The sequence below is a fragment of the Chinchilla lanigera genome, unplaced genomic scaffold, assembly GCF_000276665.1.
Source record: "Chinchilla lanigera isolate Chin_1 unplaced genomic scaffold, ChiLan1.0 scaffold00002, whole genome shotgun sequence".
In the NCBI taxonomy this organism is placed as follows: domain Eukaryota; kingdom Metazoa; phylum Chordata; class Mammalia; order Rodentia; family Chinchillidae; genus Chinchilla; species Chinchilla lanigera.
Window position 1 is genome coordinate 23363864 of NW_004955403.1, and position 16359 is coordinate 23380222.

The 16359-nt window shown below is 38.0% G+C and overlaps 1 protein-coding gene across 5 annotated transcripts in view; it reads left to right on the top strand.

Moving 5' to 3' along the window:
- The window catches only part of Sorbs2 (sorbin and SH3 domain containing 2), a 207768-nt gene that overhangs the window by 67977 nt on the left and 123432 nt on the right, over nucleotides 1–16359 (top strand). For 2 of the 5 annotated variants that reach the window (XM_013512891.1, XM_013512898.1), the window contains exon 1: nucleotides 7280–7322. The exons of 1 other annotated variant lie outside the window; for it this stretch is intronic. The gene's annotated coding sequence lies outside the window, so the exon portion shown is untranslated. Of the gene's footprint in view, nucleotides 1–7266; nucleotides 7323–16359 lie in introns of those variants that run through there. 2 more of the 5 variants (XM_013512887.1, XM_013512906.1) reach the window with 2 other exon arrangements.

The window sequence follows — 16359 nt, forward strand, 5'->3', positions numbered from 1 at the left end:
ATTTTAAAAGAGACATAAAGGTTTGAAAAGCAGGAAGCTTAGAGGGAGCCATTCATGAAGAACCAGAAGCTCCTTCCCCTGGTGTTGAACACACACACACACATACACACACACACCCCTTCACCCACTAACAAATATACACAGACTTTAAAATTCTGCTAACTAGAAATAACATACCAATTTAGAATATTTTTAGCTTGCAGTAGGTTTACAAGTACTTAGATATCCTATACCAACTTAGAATATTTGTTTGCTCACAGTAGGTTTATTTACAATTATTTAAATATCAGTAACAAATAATCATATTTTTATTTTAAGTTGCCCCTTGTTAAGTTTTAAATTTAGAGGGTATTATACCAAGTCCTGAGCAGTTTTATAAACGCTGATACTGTTCAAGTTTATTTCTCTATATTTATTATATTTTGGGTGTCTAGCTATTACTGTTTTTTCAAGCATGTTTTTGTTTGCCTTTGATTTCCGAATCTTTTTTTTTTTTTTTTTTTGGTACTGGGAATTGAACTCAGGACCTTGTGCTTGCCAGGCAGGTGTGATTTCCAAATCTTAGTATGGTTTATTCAGCTTTCTGACTTTTTGAATGTAATTATTATTTAAAGAAAATAACGAGTCAGCTCATACGAACTGCTGTCTTTCAGCATTCTGTGCTTTACTTCTCAAAAAGATCAACATGGGGCTGGGAATTTAGCTCAGTGGCACAGCACTTGCCTGGCAAGCTCAAAGTTGTGAGTTCAGTTCCTGGTACCGGAAGAAAAACAAAAACGAAAACAAAAACAAAAAGATCAACAGGACAGGAGGAATGGAGAGAACTCAGCTCTAGGCTGCCTTATTCGCTTTCTGTTGAACTTGACAGCTAATTTGCAAGGTCCCGTGTTTCCGATGCTAGGGCTCTTGAAGCCCCAGTAGCCGCACCTATCGAACTCTACCTGTGTAAATGAAAGAAGAATCCAGGAAGTTCCCTTGCATCAGTACTATTTCCAAGGAGTCATTTTTATCAAAGACAAAAATTAATTCTTATTTAATGCTTTCTCATAAATACAGATAGTTTGATGACAGTGAGAAAAAAAGTGGAATTGAGAGAATTTTAAAACAAGACTTAAATTCTTAGTGAAAGTCACAAACAGAATTCAAACCTTTCATTTCATCAAAATGAATGTAACAAAGTCATGGCAAGGAGGAATCCTTCCTTAGACCCACGGGTGGAATGTTTCACATGCCTTTTCTATATAAAGATATGTTTAATCTGATCCAGCAAGTGGCATTTTTATAACCCAGAAAAATTATTTATTCTTAGAAAAAGAATTCTTGGATATGTGGCCAGATATGGGAAAAAATATTTAGGGGTTGACATTTTTTGGCATGAAATAGAAAGAAAATAGTTTTTTATGAAACACTTGGCAAAGCAGAAAGCTTCAAAATGTTTCTAAACATGCCCAGTTGCAAAACTGCACAGCATGTTTTGCTTCTGCTCCGAAGGAAGGAGAACCTCCTGGGCTGGCTCGCTGAACCCCGTCACCGGCAGGAATTAGTTAGACTAGCTAAGCTGCTGTTGATGCCTAGCCTGTCCTCTGTGCTGCACAGAAACCAAACACTGTGCGTTCTAAGAAAGAACTTAAAGGAGCCAATTGCTCAGAAAATATTTTAATAACCCCTTAAGGTTAACAGCACAGTCATTTACAGCAGAATTGCTTTACATGTGGAATGTGTTCTTCTAGGTCAGCAGTACTCGAAGCTACACATAAGCAGCCCTTCCTGATTAAACTGCAAGTGCAGGCAGATGGTGGAAAAGAAGATGACCCGGATATCAACAAACTATATTTTTTATGCTCCTTCTTAATCCTGCAGATCCCTGCCCCCGATGTTTTTCATGTCGTAGTGTGGTCTGGGTAATGAAGCAGTTTCATAACATGACTAAGGAACTAGTGAACTTGTTCCTCCAAATTAGTTAGCTATTGTGCTCCTTTTTTCTCCTACTTGGAGTCAATGCAGTATGTTTCTGCACACTGAGTGGAGATGTTTGTTGAAAGGAAACTTCACTGCATTGTTAAAAATTTTTTTTCCCATTTTTTACCTTACTGCTCCAGATGGAGAGGAGACAGAACACGATTTTGTGGAGATTTTACTTTATCCATGGGAAAATCTTGTTAATTCTTCACATCTGCCTGTCTACATACATACAATATAAATCCTTATGAAGGTCCCCCCACTTCTCCAATGCTGGGACACCACCTCATGTACTTAATTCCTCACAGCACTTCAGATTCTAGGTCTCTAAACCACCAGGCACCTTCTGGACCACTTAGATTTGACAAGACAATTTTTTTTTATTTTAAAAAATAAAAGAAGGTAAACACACTAACAAACACATCCATTTACAAAACAGCATAAGAACAACACAAACAAAACGGAGTTACAGACAAAGCTGTAGGAAATTAACCATGGTTGCTGTATCACTTACTGATATCTTCAAAGTGGTTTCTCAGGAAAACAGAGACATACAAGATTGATCAAACAAGTAATCATTAACTGTTCCTTTCCGTAGAGCAATAGAAGACAGTAGTACAACTATGTTAACTATCCTACATACTTACATAATTTCCTCTTCTTTCCCATCTTGTTTCCCACACCCCTGTTGCCCTTTACTTTTGAGCATTTTCCTTTCGTTTCACAATGTCTATCATGCCTCCTACTTTTTATTCACTCTTTCAGGTCTTATACTAGTGAGACAATACAATGCTTACACATGCAGGAACAAGACAATGTTTTAAAGATTTTTTATGACATTTTATGACAGAGTTAGCCTCCACTGCCCACATCCAATTTTATTGGGGGGGTTGGAGCACAAGGCCTTTCACATGTTAGGCAGGTGCTCTACCACCGTACCACACCCCAACAACTATACTTTTAAAAAAAATTTACTGCTTTTTGGGGCTGGGGATTTAGCTCAGCGGCAAAGCGCCTGCCTTGCAAGCGCAAGGTCGTGAGTTCGGTTCCCGGTACCAGAGAAAAACCAAAACAAAAAAAAAAAAAAAAAAAAAAAAAAAAAAAAAAATTTACTGCTTTTTAATTGTTCCTGTACTAGTAGCACAGTTCTCCCTAAACCAGTGATGGTGAACTTTTTAGAGCTTTGAATGATAGCAGCCTGCTGCAGCACACGTGCCGTAAGCTCACCACTGCTGCCCTAAAATTATAACCAATTGAAGGAAGATAAAGATTAAATTAAGGGAGCTCTTTGCCTTCTGCTGTCTTCCTCTCCCTACCAGTCCTGGCAGATATCAGCTGACAGCAGTGGGAACCACTGAAACTCCTCTATATCAAGCTTCTTTAAGTCCCAAACCTGAAATCTAAAAGTAGTGGAAATTCTAAATGCCATTGCCAAGTTAAAAAAAAGAAGTCATTGGAGTAATCAACCTCTCCTCCCATCTTATCTTGAGAAATATTGAACAGAAAAGTCCTTTTATTTTTTTAATTTTAAAGAGAATAATAAAAAAAGAGCAATAGCAAAATACCAACAACATAGACAAAAACAAAACAAAGCAAAAACAATAAAAGTGATACAGGGTTTCAGAACAAAATGACAGGAATTAACAGGGGTTGTTATATTACATATTGTTATCATCAGTGAAGTTGCTCGGATTAACAGATGTGAGAATGCAAGACTGATCAAACAAAAAGTCCTTTTAAAGCGTGAGGGTAACTGCAAAAAGGGAGAAATTGTGGGCAGTTCTGTTGCTTACTCTGGTTTCTGTTCTAAAGTAAAGAAGGTAAGAAGCTCAGATTAAGAAAAAAAACAACCCAGAACCCAGCTGTTTTTTTATTATGGTTTGTTTGACATGTCAAATTGGAATAGAAATATTAGTGATGGGGCAAAGAGAGAAATCATACCAATAAGTGTGGAATTTTAGAGTAAAATGGAGGAGACCTTTGGGCTGGAGAACATTTCAATATATGCCGGTAGCGACTACCACTGCTGAGAGTGAGATGCTGGGTGAATGACATCTTGTTACGCTGCAGTGGCTTTGGGCTAACAAGTGGCCAACACAAATGAAGCGAAACTTGCGCACAGTCTTAGAGTGTCCTAGTGTCCCCAGGAGGGTGTGGTGGAGTGGCCTACACTGAAGAGGACTAAAGAACAATTATAGGAAATTTATGGGATCTGAGTGCATTCCATGCTGGGGCAGAGTGCAATATAACCATATGCCCGTAGCTAACTAAGCAAGCTTTGGCTCCTCTAGAAAAGAAATTTTGTCTGAAGCCTCATTTCTAGATTGTTACAGGTATAAAAATAGAATGAAATATCATGGATTCCAATTCTCCCTTAAAATCACCTTGTCTTTGTACCATGTACCATCCATGGGAAAATCTTGTTAATTCTTCACATCTGCCTGTCTACACACATACAATATAAATCCTTATGAAGGTCCCCCCACTTCTCCAATGCTGGGACACCACCTCATGTACTTAATTCCTCACAGCACTTCAGATTCTGGGTCTTAGGTCCTTGTTCTCTGCTCAGTAACTTCGAGCGTACCCAATTCTTTAATGATCAGACCACTTCCTTATCTTTATGATGAAGGACATTCAAAGGAGAATATCAATTTACTTTTTTGTTTTAATCTTTGATTGCTTTAGGTGCAAGCATACTCTTCCTAAAAGTTTAGTATAAGCTCAGACTTGTACCACAGCATCTTCATGAAAGTGAGTCATTATTAAGGATGACAAAACTATAAACTTATTGAGATTACTTCTTCATTGACCCAGTATCCAAACTCTTGAGAAACAATGAAGAGGGTAGCTTCTGGGACTATTGCAATGGGTCGCTTTTATGGCAATGACAGCAGAGTTCCTGAACACTGATTTGAGAGCCATGCTGCCTGTGTTGAGACCCACTGAGACCTAGGTAACTTGACATATAACCGTGGCTCTGTTTTCAGCTGTAAATGGGGGGAAAAAAAAGCAAGCCTCACCTTGTGTGTTATTGGAAAGATAACCTGGTTTAATATAAGAGCATGGAAAAGAGCTTACCACACAGTAATCACAGTAAGTGTTGGCTGCAATGAATGCTATAATTGTGTTCCTAGGAACTCAGCAACATTTAGATTATAATGGAATGTTAAACTGTACACATTCTCCAGGATATTTGTTAATTGCAACTGTTAAATGAGTAAAACTTCAAGGAACATGTGCAAAGTTTTAGCTACTGCTGGTAAACTACTTCTTTTGATCTTTTATAGGCTAAATGGAAAAAAATCTCTCTCTCTCTCTCTCTCTCTCTCTCTCTCTCTCTCACACACACACACACACACACACACACAACACACACATAGAAACAGAGGGAGAGAGAGAAAGACACAGAGATGAAAACAGGGTGAAATAAATATTTTAATGACATAGTCCAGAGGGAACAACTTAGCAAAAGTTTAACACAAAAAGAGAGAATTATTGCTGAGATTATGGTCTGATATTATTTATAAGCAGATAGTTTAAAGATTTCAAGGGATGACAAGAGGGTAGCCTGTACATGTGTGTCTTACTTTCTCATTGCTGAGACCCAGTACCCGACATCAAAATGTTAAATGAGAAAAGGTTTATTTTAGCTCATAGTTTGTAGAGGTTTCAGTCCATAGTCAGCTGGCTCCAAGGCAAGCAGCATGGCAGAGGGGCATGGCAGAGGAGGAACCGGCTATGGTACAGCAGGCAGAAAGCAGCAAGCCTTCTTTCTTTCCCTTTTTAGTCCATCCAGGCTAAAGCTTATTGGTTGGTGCCACCCACACCTAGAGTCTTTCCTCTTCAGTAAGTCCATCATCCACAGGAAGAACTATGCTAAACCAACCAGTGGACTAATCCAGTGATCCAGTCACTCCCAAAAGCCCCACTTATGAGCACATGAGGCTTTAGACAGGTGGAGGCTCTAGATATAAGCCATAACTGTGTGAATGCAGTTTTCCCATCTCCCCTTGTCAGAATAGTTCCATTTAAGGAATAAAAAAATAGCTTTCTTCCTAAATTTGCAGATATCTGTAAATAATGTTTAACCCAGAGGGAAAAAATAATTTACTTTGATTTCATCGAAAGCACATATTCTAGGATGTCAAAATAGAATATTTATTGCTGTGAGAGGACTGATTTATCTGCAGAAAGATGCACTGCTTTTTTCATAAAATCAGAGTCATTTCTTGAAATCGGCTGACAAAGAGAGATGGGGACCAGACAAGTTCCTTCTAGCCCTCAAGCAGCTGCCCTACATCCCATAATCTTCATTTCCTACCAGGCCTCAAATTCCTGCCAGAGGGGTCAATCCTATGTTTAGAAAATCCAAAGACTTGTTTAAAATATCTCATAATCACCTGAGAGAGGAGTGTGTGTTCAGCTTCTGTTAGCATATTGTACAGCTCTACGTGGTCGGCTAAGGTACTGCACCCTCTGTAAGTTACCAAGACCTTGTCCTGAAAGATGACTTCCAATGAGTGAAGAAAAAGGATCTTTGAGAACTGGAGTAATGATCGCAGAATGATTGTTGTTTTGATAAGGGGGAGTTTCAGGGGCCTCCAAGCACACTGACTTGGCTTAGGTGGAGGATGGCACAGTGGCCACCCAGTGTGGGGAAGGATGAGAATACTTTAGGGAAATGTACTTTATAACGCAAGAAGTGAGTTACCTCCCTCTTGGCTTTTATCTCTCTCCTCTCCTATCTCACGCCACACAGATTTATTCAGAAAGGGGTAGAACAGCAAAGAAGAATTTGGAACGGCAAGTGTCAAGTATAGTAACATCATAGTCTTTGCTGCATTGTGTGTTTCCATCCTATTAAAATGTTGGTCAGTAGTTACACATGCAACTTTGTTGGAGGAATTTTGTACTAAACAAAGGTCAAGGAGAGAGAAAACAAGGAAATGAATCAGCAAAATATATCAGAGGCTGCCAACGTGCCACTTTCTGCTTCATGTCTAGCTAATATGACCCTGGGTAAAACACCCCTAATTTACCCACTTCCAGATAATTACTAAATTGTTACTAGCTGTAATATGTGACAAACTAAAAATAACAAGTATTTGCACCATTTCCTTCTAAGAGCTTTTTGTTTTGTTTTGTTTTTTGTTTTTGTTTTTTGAGAAGTACGTATCAAACTTTGTAATGAAAAAATATATCATGATAAAGTTATTCTCAGTTTGACCTTGTTGCTACTTTGGTGATTTTGGGGGTTGTGGGGCAGGTCCCGCCCACCTATTTATTATAACATTTCTTTTCTAGAGCCAGAATAGGACAGACTCATATACCATTCTGATCTGGGTGCATTTCTTCAGAAGGTATGCTGACCTTATGGGAAATTACAACTGCCTGGGCCTGGGGCTGACAAGGCCAGGGAGGAAGTTATCACATGCACTTTAACAAAAGATCTCTTGATTAGTTAAGAAAATGTGACAGATGATGGGCAACCAAGAATATGAACATACCCTAGCCTCTCCCTAACATTAATTTTTATATGGTATCCCCAGTAGAATCTCTGGCTTGAGATTCTGCACAGATACTCTTGATTTAAGCTAATTGATTTAAAAGAAGCCAATGGGGGTATCAGAGCCAAGGCAAAACCACAAACATCAAGATAACTTGCTTTCTCCTTAAAAAGTAATTGTTTTAGAATTCTCCGCCTTATTTGACTTTGATATTTTTTCCTGTGTAGGTGTTTGAACCTATGGTCTCGAACAGTCATGGTGAACATTTTAGAGACGAGGGCCAAAACTGCAACCCAAAAGCCACTTATTTATTGCAAAGTGCTGATACTGAAATTCAACCTGAATACTGAGATTTTAGTTTAGAAAAAACATCTTATACACTAACATCTTTTGTCTTTAAAGAAAAACAGCATGCCTGCCATAGGTTGGCCACCACTGGTCTTGTGCATGCTAGACAAGCACCCTGTATCTGAGCCATTACCCCATTGCACACAATGGAATGTCTTACATGTGTTTTAGAAACACTGTATGGCAACAGTAACTAAACCCTGCCCTTGTTCTAAAATTCCTTCCTTCTTGCTGTGGAACAGCCACTCTCACATAATCTGTACTTGTTATAGAGGATGGCTGTTACTCACTGGCATGTCACAGGGCATGGGGAATCCACATGCTTCCTATCAGCACGTTGAAGCTCTACCACACCACCTCTGTTGAGTTTTTCTGGCTCTCCACCTGTCCCGGAACACCTGACTTGGAAAGGACAGAGAGAGCCCCACTGCCTCAGGATGTCACTTCTGGTTGCTTGCTGACTCTAACTCTTGGCTGTCTGTTCTGAAGTCACATTGAGCACACATTGTCTGGATTTTGCTCCACTTTTGCTCGTCTAAACTGAGTATGCAGGAATCTACCTTAAGTCTTCCTTCCCTTAAAAGCTAATTTAATTAGTCCTCTTACTTCTTCAGGTCAAGTTGGTTCAACCTTTGGATTGCAAAAGAAGAGAAGTCTAGAGATCATATTTTAACCACTTTGACTTTTTAGCTCTGCTGTAAAGAAGTGCAACAAACCAGTCACTTAAAAGTAAAGAAAAATACTCTGTCACAATTTTGAAGTCTGGAAGTGTGAAATCAAGTTGGCAGGGCCAACGTCCCCCTGAAGTCACGAGGGAAGAATCTTTGCCCTTTTCAAGCTTCTGGTGGTGCTCTGCACTCCTAGGCCTTCCTTGACTGATGGTAGCATCACTCCAATCTCTTTCGTCACATAATGTCTTCCTTCATGTCTCTATCCCAGTCTCTCTATGTAAGGATACTAGTCTCTGGATTTAGAGCCCACCCTACTCCAGCATGACGTCAACTAAATTGACTGCATGTACAGAGATCATGTTTCCAAGCATGCTCACTTTTATAAGTACTAGGGGTCAGGACTTCCAGCATATCATTACAGTGGACACAACTCATGCCACAACCGCCACTGTTAGATGTCAAGTCATCTCCAAATAGGAAGCAGTTCCAGAGTATCTACTGCAAGCTCCAAACACATCCTTCACTTCCTAGACTCAGCACTTACCCTCTTCCACATCTGTAGAACTGACCTACTCTCCAGGGGCCGAGGAAAGGTGTGACCAAATGTCTCCCTGGAGGGACTGTCCCACAGAGCAGGCTGTTTCTGAGTGAGGCCAGCACACAGAGGACTAAACACCTCTCATGCTCACCAGGCATTCTAGTCTCTCTTACAAAGCACAAGCACCTGAAGGCTATCTCTGTGAACATCTACATAAGCGCACACCTTACTTCTTCTTAAGTACTATGGATTCCCATGCAATAGATCACTCTTTCTTTGACATTTTTCTGTCACAGATGGATGCCCTTCTACTCACACACATACTGAGATTATCTTCCAAAGGGATGAGATCTTTCTAAAGGCTGAGGTTTCCCTTAATTGTTGTGGCTTTGGAGAGCTATACGTTGTCCCAGGCTTGTTTATTCCCACCCAAACTATTCAGAAGATCACCATGCTCCACTGTGCTTTCATTTTCTGCTGATATATTACTTTCAAAAGGGAAAGTTTGACTTCCTTAAATTTAAGTCAAGTTTCACATATGCATGATTTTCAAGAAAGGTCAAACATCAGGGCACAGATAAATTGTGGGATTTATTATATATGATCTATAATAAAAAATAATATAAAATAATAAGTGGGATATTTAGTCCTGCATTTACATACTGATTATACATATAATATGTACATATATCATACATATGATTATATGATATATATGGAGAGAGAAAGAAACTATTTTCTAAAAGCTAGTCCTCAGTTATGGCATTAGACTTTGTGTAAAAACAAAGAAAATCTTAGAAAAAGTAAAATGAATACCGAGGCTTAGTTAACACTGCAAGACATTTCATAAATATTTTGCTAAGTAGGTACAAAAGAAAGTGATATGTGATGTGACTATTTTGCATTGTGCTCCGTTCAACGCCAACTAAAATTTCCCATTTGCATTAACCATCTGAGCTGTTTTCCATTTAGAGGATATTCTATTCTAAGCTCCAGCTCCTCCTATTTTAGGTGGGCAGGATTAGAGCCTGTTTTTGTGTCAGGATGAGACAGTACACTCAAGTGAGCTCTGCGTATCATTGATGAAAGAAAAGATTTAAGTTAACCATTTGGACTTTTTAAAAAGCCTTTTTAAGCACCTAAAAGAGCACAGGTAGTTGGCCATGAGAAAACTCTACAGAATAGTGAGTCATCTACTCCCTAATAGAAAAAATTATCCTTTTTTTTGTTTCTAAATTAGCATATTACTTTGTCCATAACAATGGAATTTGGAAAGTTGATCTGCAAGTGGTCAGAAAAAAGCTTCTTCCCAAATTCCTACTAGCTGATACCTGCTTACCTGGCAGCAGGCAGGCCAGTAGCCCGGGTGCCTAGCTCTAAAGATAGGGCTGCATTTATAGATGGATCTGCTCAAGTCTGTGACCACTGGGGAAGAAGGGCCCTGAGTTGAGCTATTACCATTTTTCACCTCTGAGATGACCCAGTACAAACCAAGTACTGCAACCTGCATTCACTCCTGACGCTCAGTGCAATTCATACAGAACTCTGTGACCATCAACTCTTGGGGGCAGTAAAAAGACACTTGCTGAAGGCCTGCTTGGCAGTAACAGAAATGCTGAGTCATAAGCGTATTATAACAACTCATTGAGTGAATATGCTGCCTTTATTCTGAAAATGCATCAGTGCTGAAATGTATGACTTGGTAAAGTTTCTCCATTGTCCTCTTTGTATATTTGTTAGAGTCGGGTTTCTGTCACTATGATAAAACACCCTAGAGAATAAACTTACAAGGGAAAGGATTTATTTTGTCTCGTGGTTTTAGAGGCTTCATTCTATGGTTGTTTGGGCCTTCTGCCTTTGAGCCTGTGCTGGCACAGTACTAGTGGTGGGAGCACAGAGGGTTCACCTCATGGCAGTCAGAACACAGAGAGAGGAAGGGGTTGGAGGTCAAGAGCACACATGCAATGACCCCTCTTCCTCCACCAGGCCCCTCCCAGTAGCACAGGTTGGCAACCAGGCCTTCAGTGAGTAGCTTTTGGGCAACATTAAGATCCAAACTATAACAGTGTCTTGATTGGGAGGAGACACTTTCATAAAGGGAAAAGAAAGGTGACTTGTTCCTAGTGATGGTTGGTGACAGTAGTGGAGTCAGATCCACACGGTGAGAATTCCAGGCTCCCAGCCCAGGCTTCTACTCAATTAGTGACACCAAAGGAAAAAAGTTAAATAATATAGACTGCAACAAAGAAGTTAATTTTTATGAGATTTCAAAACATTCTCCAAAGGGACATTTGGGGATGTTTCTTTCCTTTTTTAAAAAAATCATCTTGACCTTTTAAAAAAATAAAATGGAATTAGACTGTCTATACTGGTTTGTATCTTATAATTTATTGTTCTCAGAATACTTTTTCCATATCATTAAAATATTTCTTGGAAATATAAATTCATTAACTACATGGGAAATTAGTAAGTAAATTATAACACCCCTAATAATAAAATATTAAAAGTTGATCTCTTCTAATTCTAAAGGAGCCAAAATTTTTTCTACACTGTGTATTACATTTTTCTTGGTTCACTGGGTTAAAAAAAGTTACATAAATTATAATGTACATGAAATGTTGTGGTATTTTTTTTCTCTACAAAGTGGATCATAATTCTAAAATTGAGCAGAACCATCTGGAATATGAATCACTGGACTAAATAAAAAGAAAAAGAGAAAAAGTAACAAAGCACTCTCCTAGGATTCTGAAGATCTTCGTTATTTCTTGTTTTTTACACACTGCATGCTGGGGAATCTAAACAAATGTTAGACTTGATTATTCTCGAAATAACTAACCCTGAGAACTCATGATTCATGTAGCTACAGAACTATGGTAATCGATTGACTGGATGGTAAAGGATACGTTCCCCAAATCAATGTAACCTAAGGGTGAGGTAGGCAGAGAAAGTCCAAGGCATCCAGTTCTGTGCTTTACTTATTCAGAAAGTGGAAATATGGAAGACAAATTCAGAATGAAATCTTGTCATAATCCCCTTAGAGTGGAGTCCTATGAATGACTGGGGATTTGCTGAGTGGCCCAGAAAAATATGAGTAAAAGTCAATGAAAAGGCTACATTGCCTTGTTTTTTCAATGCACAGACATAAGCATTTTTTGCCAAGCACTTAACTTGTTTAATACTGGTGCAACTTGAGTGGCTAATAAGAAGCAGTTTCTTTGACAAAGATGCGATCATCCTATAGGATGAGGAACAATGATCACGTATAAAATTTTGATCATGTGCCATTCTCTGTACTAACTGGTTGATGTTTGATATTTAACTTTCACACTAACTAGTCTTAAATAGGTATCATCCTCCTATTTTATAATGGAGGACAGAAAGAAGGGAGGGCTGACTCCATTCTCCCATCCACTACTTCTGCGAAATGTGTGTTTGACTCAGGAGGGGAAGCTTGTCCAGCTTCAGCATAGAACATGGCTTCTTCTCAGGCTCCTCAAGGGGCAGAGAGCACCCACTGGGATTTGTTCTGGTGTCCTATGTCCAGAGCCCTGAAAACCCAACACACAAAATGTGATTTAATGAAGTACTCAATTAATTGTTTAAGAACTGTGGAAGGTCTCACAGGACACTGACAAGTGGCACTGCAGCTTAATTTATTTTCTTCCCACCATGATTAACTTTCTTTGGAATTGGAAATGCCTCTCTGATTAAAACAATTAGAGCCACTGTGCAGTATTCTGCAATGACTAGGTAAATACAAGAGGTATTCTGGTGAACTAAAATTAGAAATGAGTCTTTATAGTTTCACCTTTTCACTAAAAATAACCTCACCAACCACTACACCTTGACAGTTTTATAGTGAAAGAAACATTTATCAGTACTCATCTAGAGCACAAAATCTATCGAGATTAACAGAGCTAGGAAAAAAATGGCAGAGGCAAAACCCCAGCAGAATATTATCTAGTGAGTCCTATGCTCAAAAACAGTGAGGTTTTTTTTTTTCTATTTTCACTGTTGTTAGTACATGTTTGCATTACATGATGAAGACATTCACTGAGGAAGTCGGTACAAGTATGTAACAGATCTTAATGCTTCTTTCATCAGCTTTCCCTCCCCTCCAGCTCTCCTACCTCCATCTCTTGATCCACTTCCCATTTGAAAAATCCCCATACTTTTTATTATCTAGCTTTTATATTGCTCTTTATTTATATTTTGGGATTCTCATATCAGAGAAACCGTGCAGTATTTAAGCTGATGTGTCTGATTTATTTCACTTATTATCTCAGGGTGCATCCATGTTCCTTCAAATGACTCAAGTTTACCCTTTTTTATGGCAGAGTAGTTAACCATTATGTATAAATGTCACATTTGTATCCATTTACCCGATGACGGGCATATAGGCTGTTTTCATTAGTTACTATGAATTGTGTGGCTATAAATATGGGTATGCACGCATTGCCATTATATGATATCTTTAAATTTTTCAGGAAGATATTGAGAAGAAGAATAACTGGGTCAAATGGAATATCTGGTTTTAGCTTTTTGAGGAATCTTCATAGTGAGTCCCATAGAGGTTTTACTAATTTACGTTCCTACCAACAATCTATAATGGTTCATTTCTCCCACAGCCTTGACAGAATCTGTTGTTTGATTTCTTGACAATAGCCTTTCTGTCTGGAGTAAGATGGAATCTCAAATTGCACTTTTCTGATGGCCAATATACTGAAGACTTTTTCATGTATTTATTAGCCCTTTGCACTTCTTCTTTGCAGAAGTGTCTATTCAGTTCACTTGTCAATTTTTTTGATGGAGTCTTTTATTTTGGAGGAGTCTAATTTTTAAAAATTCCTTATATGTCCCAGATGTTAGTCCCTTGGCTGATGAATGGTTGCCAAATTATTTTCCCTTTCTTTAGGCTGTCTCTTCACTGTGTTGGTTGTTTCCTTTGCCATGTATACGTTTATAATTTGATATGATCTCATTTGTTGATTCTTGGTACTATTTCTTGAGCCATTGTGGTTCTGTCCAGAAAATCCTTGCCTTTGGCTACGTGCTCAAGCATTTTATCTATGTCATCTTCCAGCATATTTAATTTTTCTATTTTGACATTCAGATCTTTGATTCATTTTGATTTTAGTTCAGTACATGATGAGCTATATGGATCTAAACTCAATCTTCTACATGTGAATATCTAATTTTCCCAGCAGCATTTACTAGAGATGCTATCTTTACTCCATTGTATACTTTTGGCCCTTTTGTCAAATATCAAATGGCTGAATGAGCCTGGGGCTGTTTCTGCTGCTTCTATTCTGTTCTATTGATCCCTTTGTAATATAACTCCACATTCAGGATTGTAATGCCTCCTGCTTTGCTCCTGTTACCCAGAACTGCTTTTGCTATTCTGGGTCTATTCTGTTTCCATATGAATTTTAGGGTTGTTTTCTCTTGATCTGTGAGGAATGCTGTTGGTATTTTGATTTGGATTGCCTCAAATCTATGTATCAGTTCAGAAGTATGACCATTTTGACTATGTTTGTTCTGCTTATTTAAGGACAAAGAGTATCTTACCATCTTCTGATGGCTTCTTTAATCTCCTTTTTCAGACTACTACAGTTTTTGTTGTAAAGATCTTTCATTTTCTTGATTAGGTTCATTCCTAAGTATTTAGCTTTTATTGTTGCTATAGTGCACGACATTCTTTTTTTTTTTTTTTTTTTTTTCCTCCGGTACCCGGGAACCCAACTCACGAGGTTGCGCTTGCCAGGCAGGCGCTTTGCCGCTGAGCTAAATCTCCAGCCCCGGACGACATTCTTTCTCAGTAAATTCATTATTGGTGTACAGGAACGCTATTGATTTTTGTGAGTTGATTTTGTATTGTGCTACAGTGCTGAAGTTGGTTAGTAATTCTAAGAGTCTTCTGATGGACTTTTGGATCTTCTACATAAAAGTTCAGGTCATCTGCAAATAATGATAATTTGACTTCTTTCTTTTCTATACATATACCTTTTCTTTCTTCTCCTTGCTAGATTTCTCTGGGTAATGTTTGAAGACAATGTTGAACAGGAATTGTAACAGTGAACATCCTTGTCTTGTTCCTGACCTCAGAGGGAAAACTTTTAGCTTTACCCCATTTAATAGTATGTTGAGAGCAGGTTTGTCATAAATGGTTTTTATCAGAATGAAAGTCCTTCTATGCCTATTTTCTTTGCTTTTTTTAAATCATAAATGGATGTTAGATTTTGTCAAAGGCTTTTTCCTACATCTTTGAAGATTTTTGTGTAATTATTTGTTTATTCTTTGGAAGAACCAACTCTTTGATTTATCGATCCTATTATTTTTGTCTCCACTTCATTGGTTTCTGTTCTGATCTTTATAATTTTCTTTCCTATACTAGCTTTGGATTTGGATTGTTCTTGTTTCTCTAGAACCTTTAGGTTCATCTTTAGATTACATTATTTATTGGGGTTCACTCTTTTTCTGATATGAGCATTCATAGATATAAACTTCCCTTTTAGGCCTTATTTCAAGGTGTCTCATAAATTCTCATATGCTGTACTGATATTATTATTTAATTATAGGTCTGTCTCACTTCCTCTTTGATTTATTCTGTGACTCACTGATTATTCAAGAGTATGTTATTTAATTTGTATGAGTTTAAATAATTTCTACGGTTTCTTTTACAGTGCCAGTTTCACTGCACCATGATCTGGTAATATGCATGGTAAAATTTCAATTCTTTTGCGTTTATGTAAGCGTGCTGTATTCACTATTATGTGATCTATTTTGGAGAATGTTCCACATGCTGATGAGGAGAGTGTGTATTCTGTTGTTGGGTAGAACATGCTGTAGGTATCTACTAAGTCCATTTGTTTGAAGGTTTAGTTCTACTCATATTTTTGTTGATTTTTTTGTTCAGTTCATCTATTTGTGATAGTGGGGTATTAAATTTCCCAACTGTAGCTGTATTGATGCTTATCTGGCCTTTTATGACCAGCAGTGTTTGTTTTGTGAAGTTGGGTATACTTGTTTCATCCATGTATGTTTATAATTATTATCTCTTCCTCTTAACCAATATATGGTGGTCTTTTTTGCCTCTTCTGATCAGTTTTGGCTTAAAGTTCAATTTGTCTGAAAATAGGATAGCTATTCCTGCTTTTCTGGGGATTCTTATTTCTTGAAATATTGTTTTCCATCCTTTGATTTGTAATCTATGAATTTTTTGGATTAAATTTGTTTCTTGTATACAACATACCATTGAATTTTATTTTTTGATTAGAGAATCAAGACCTCTCAGATTAAGAGTTATTACTGAAAGGTATTGCCTTATTCCTGT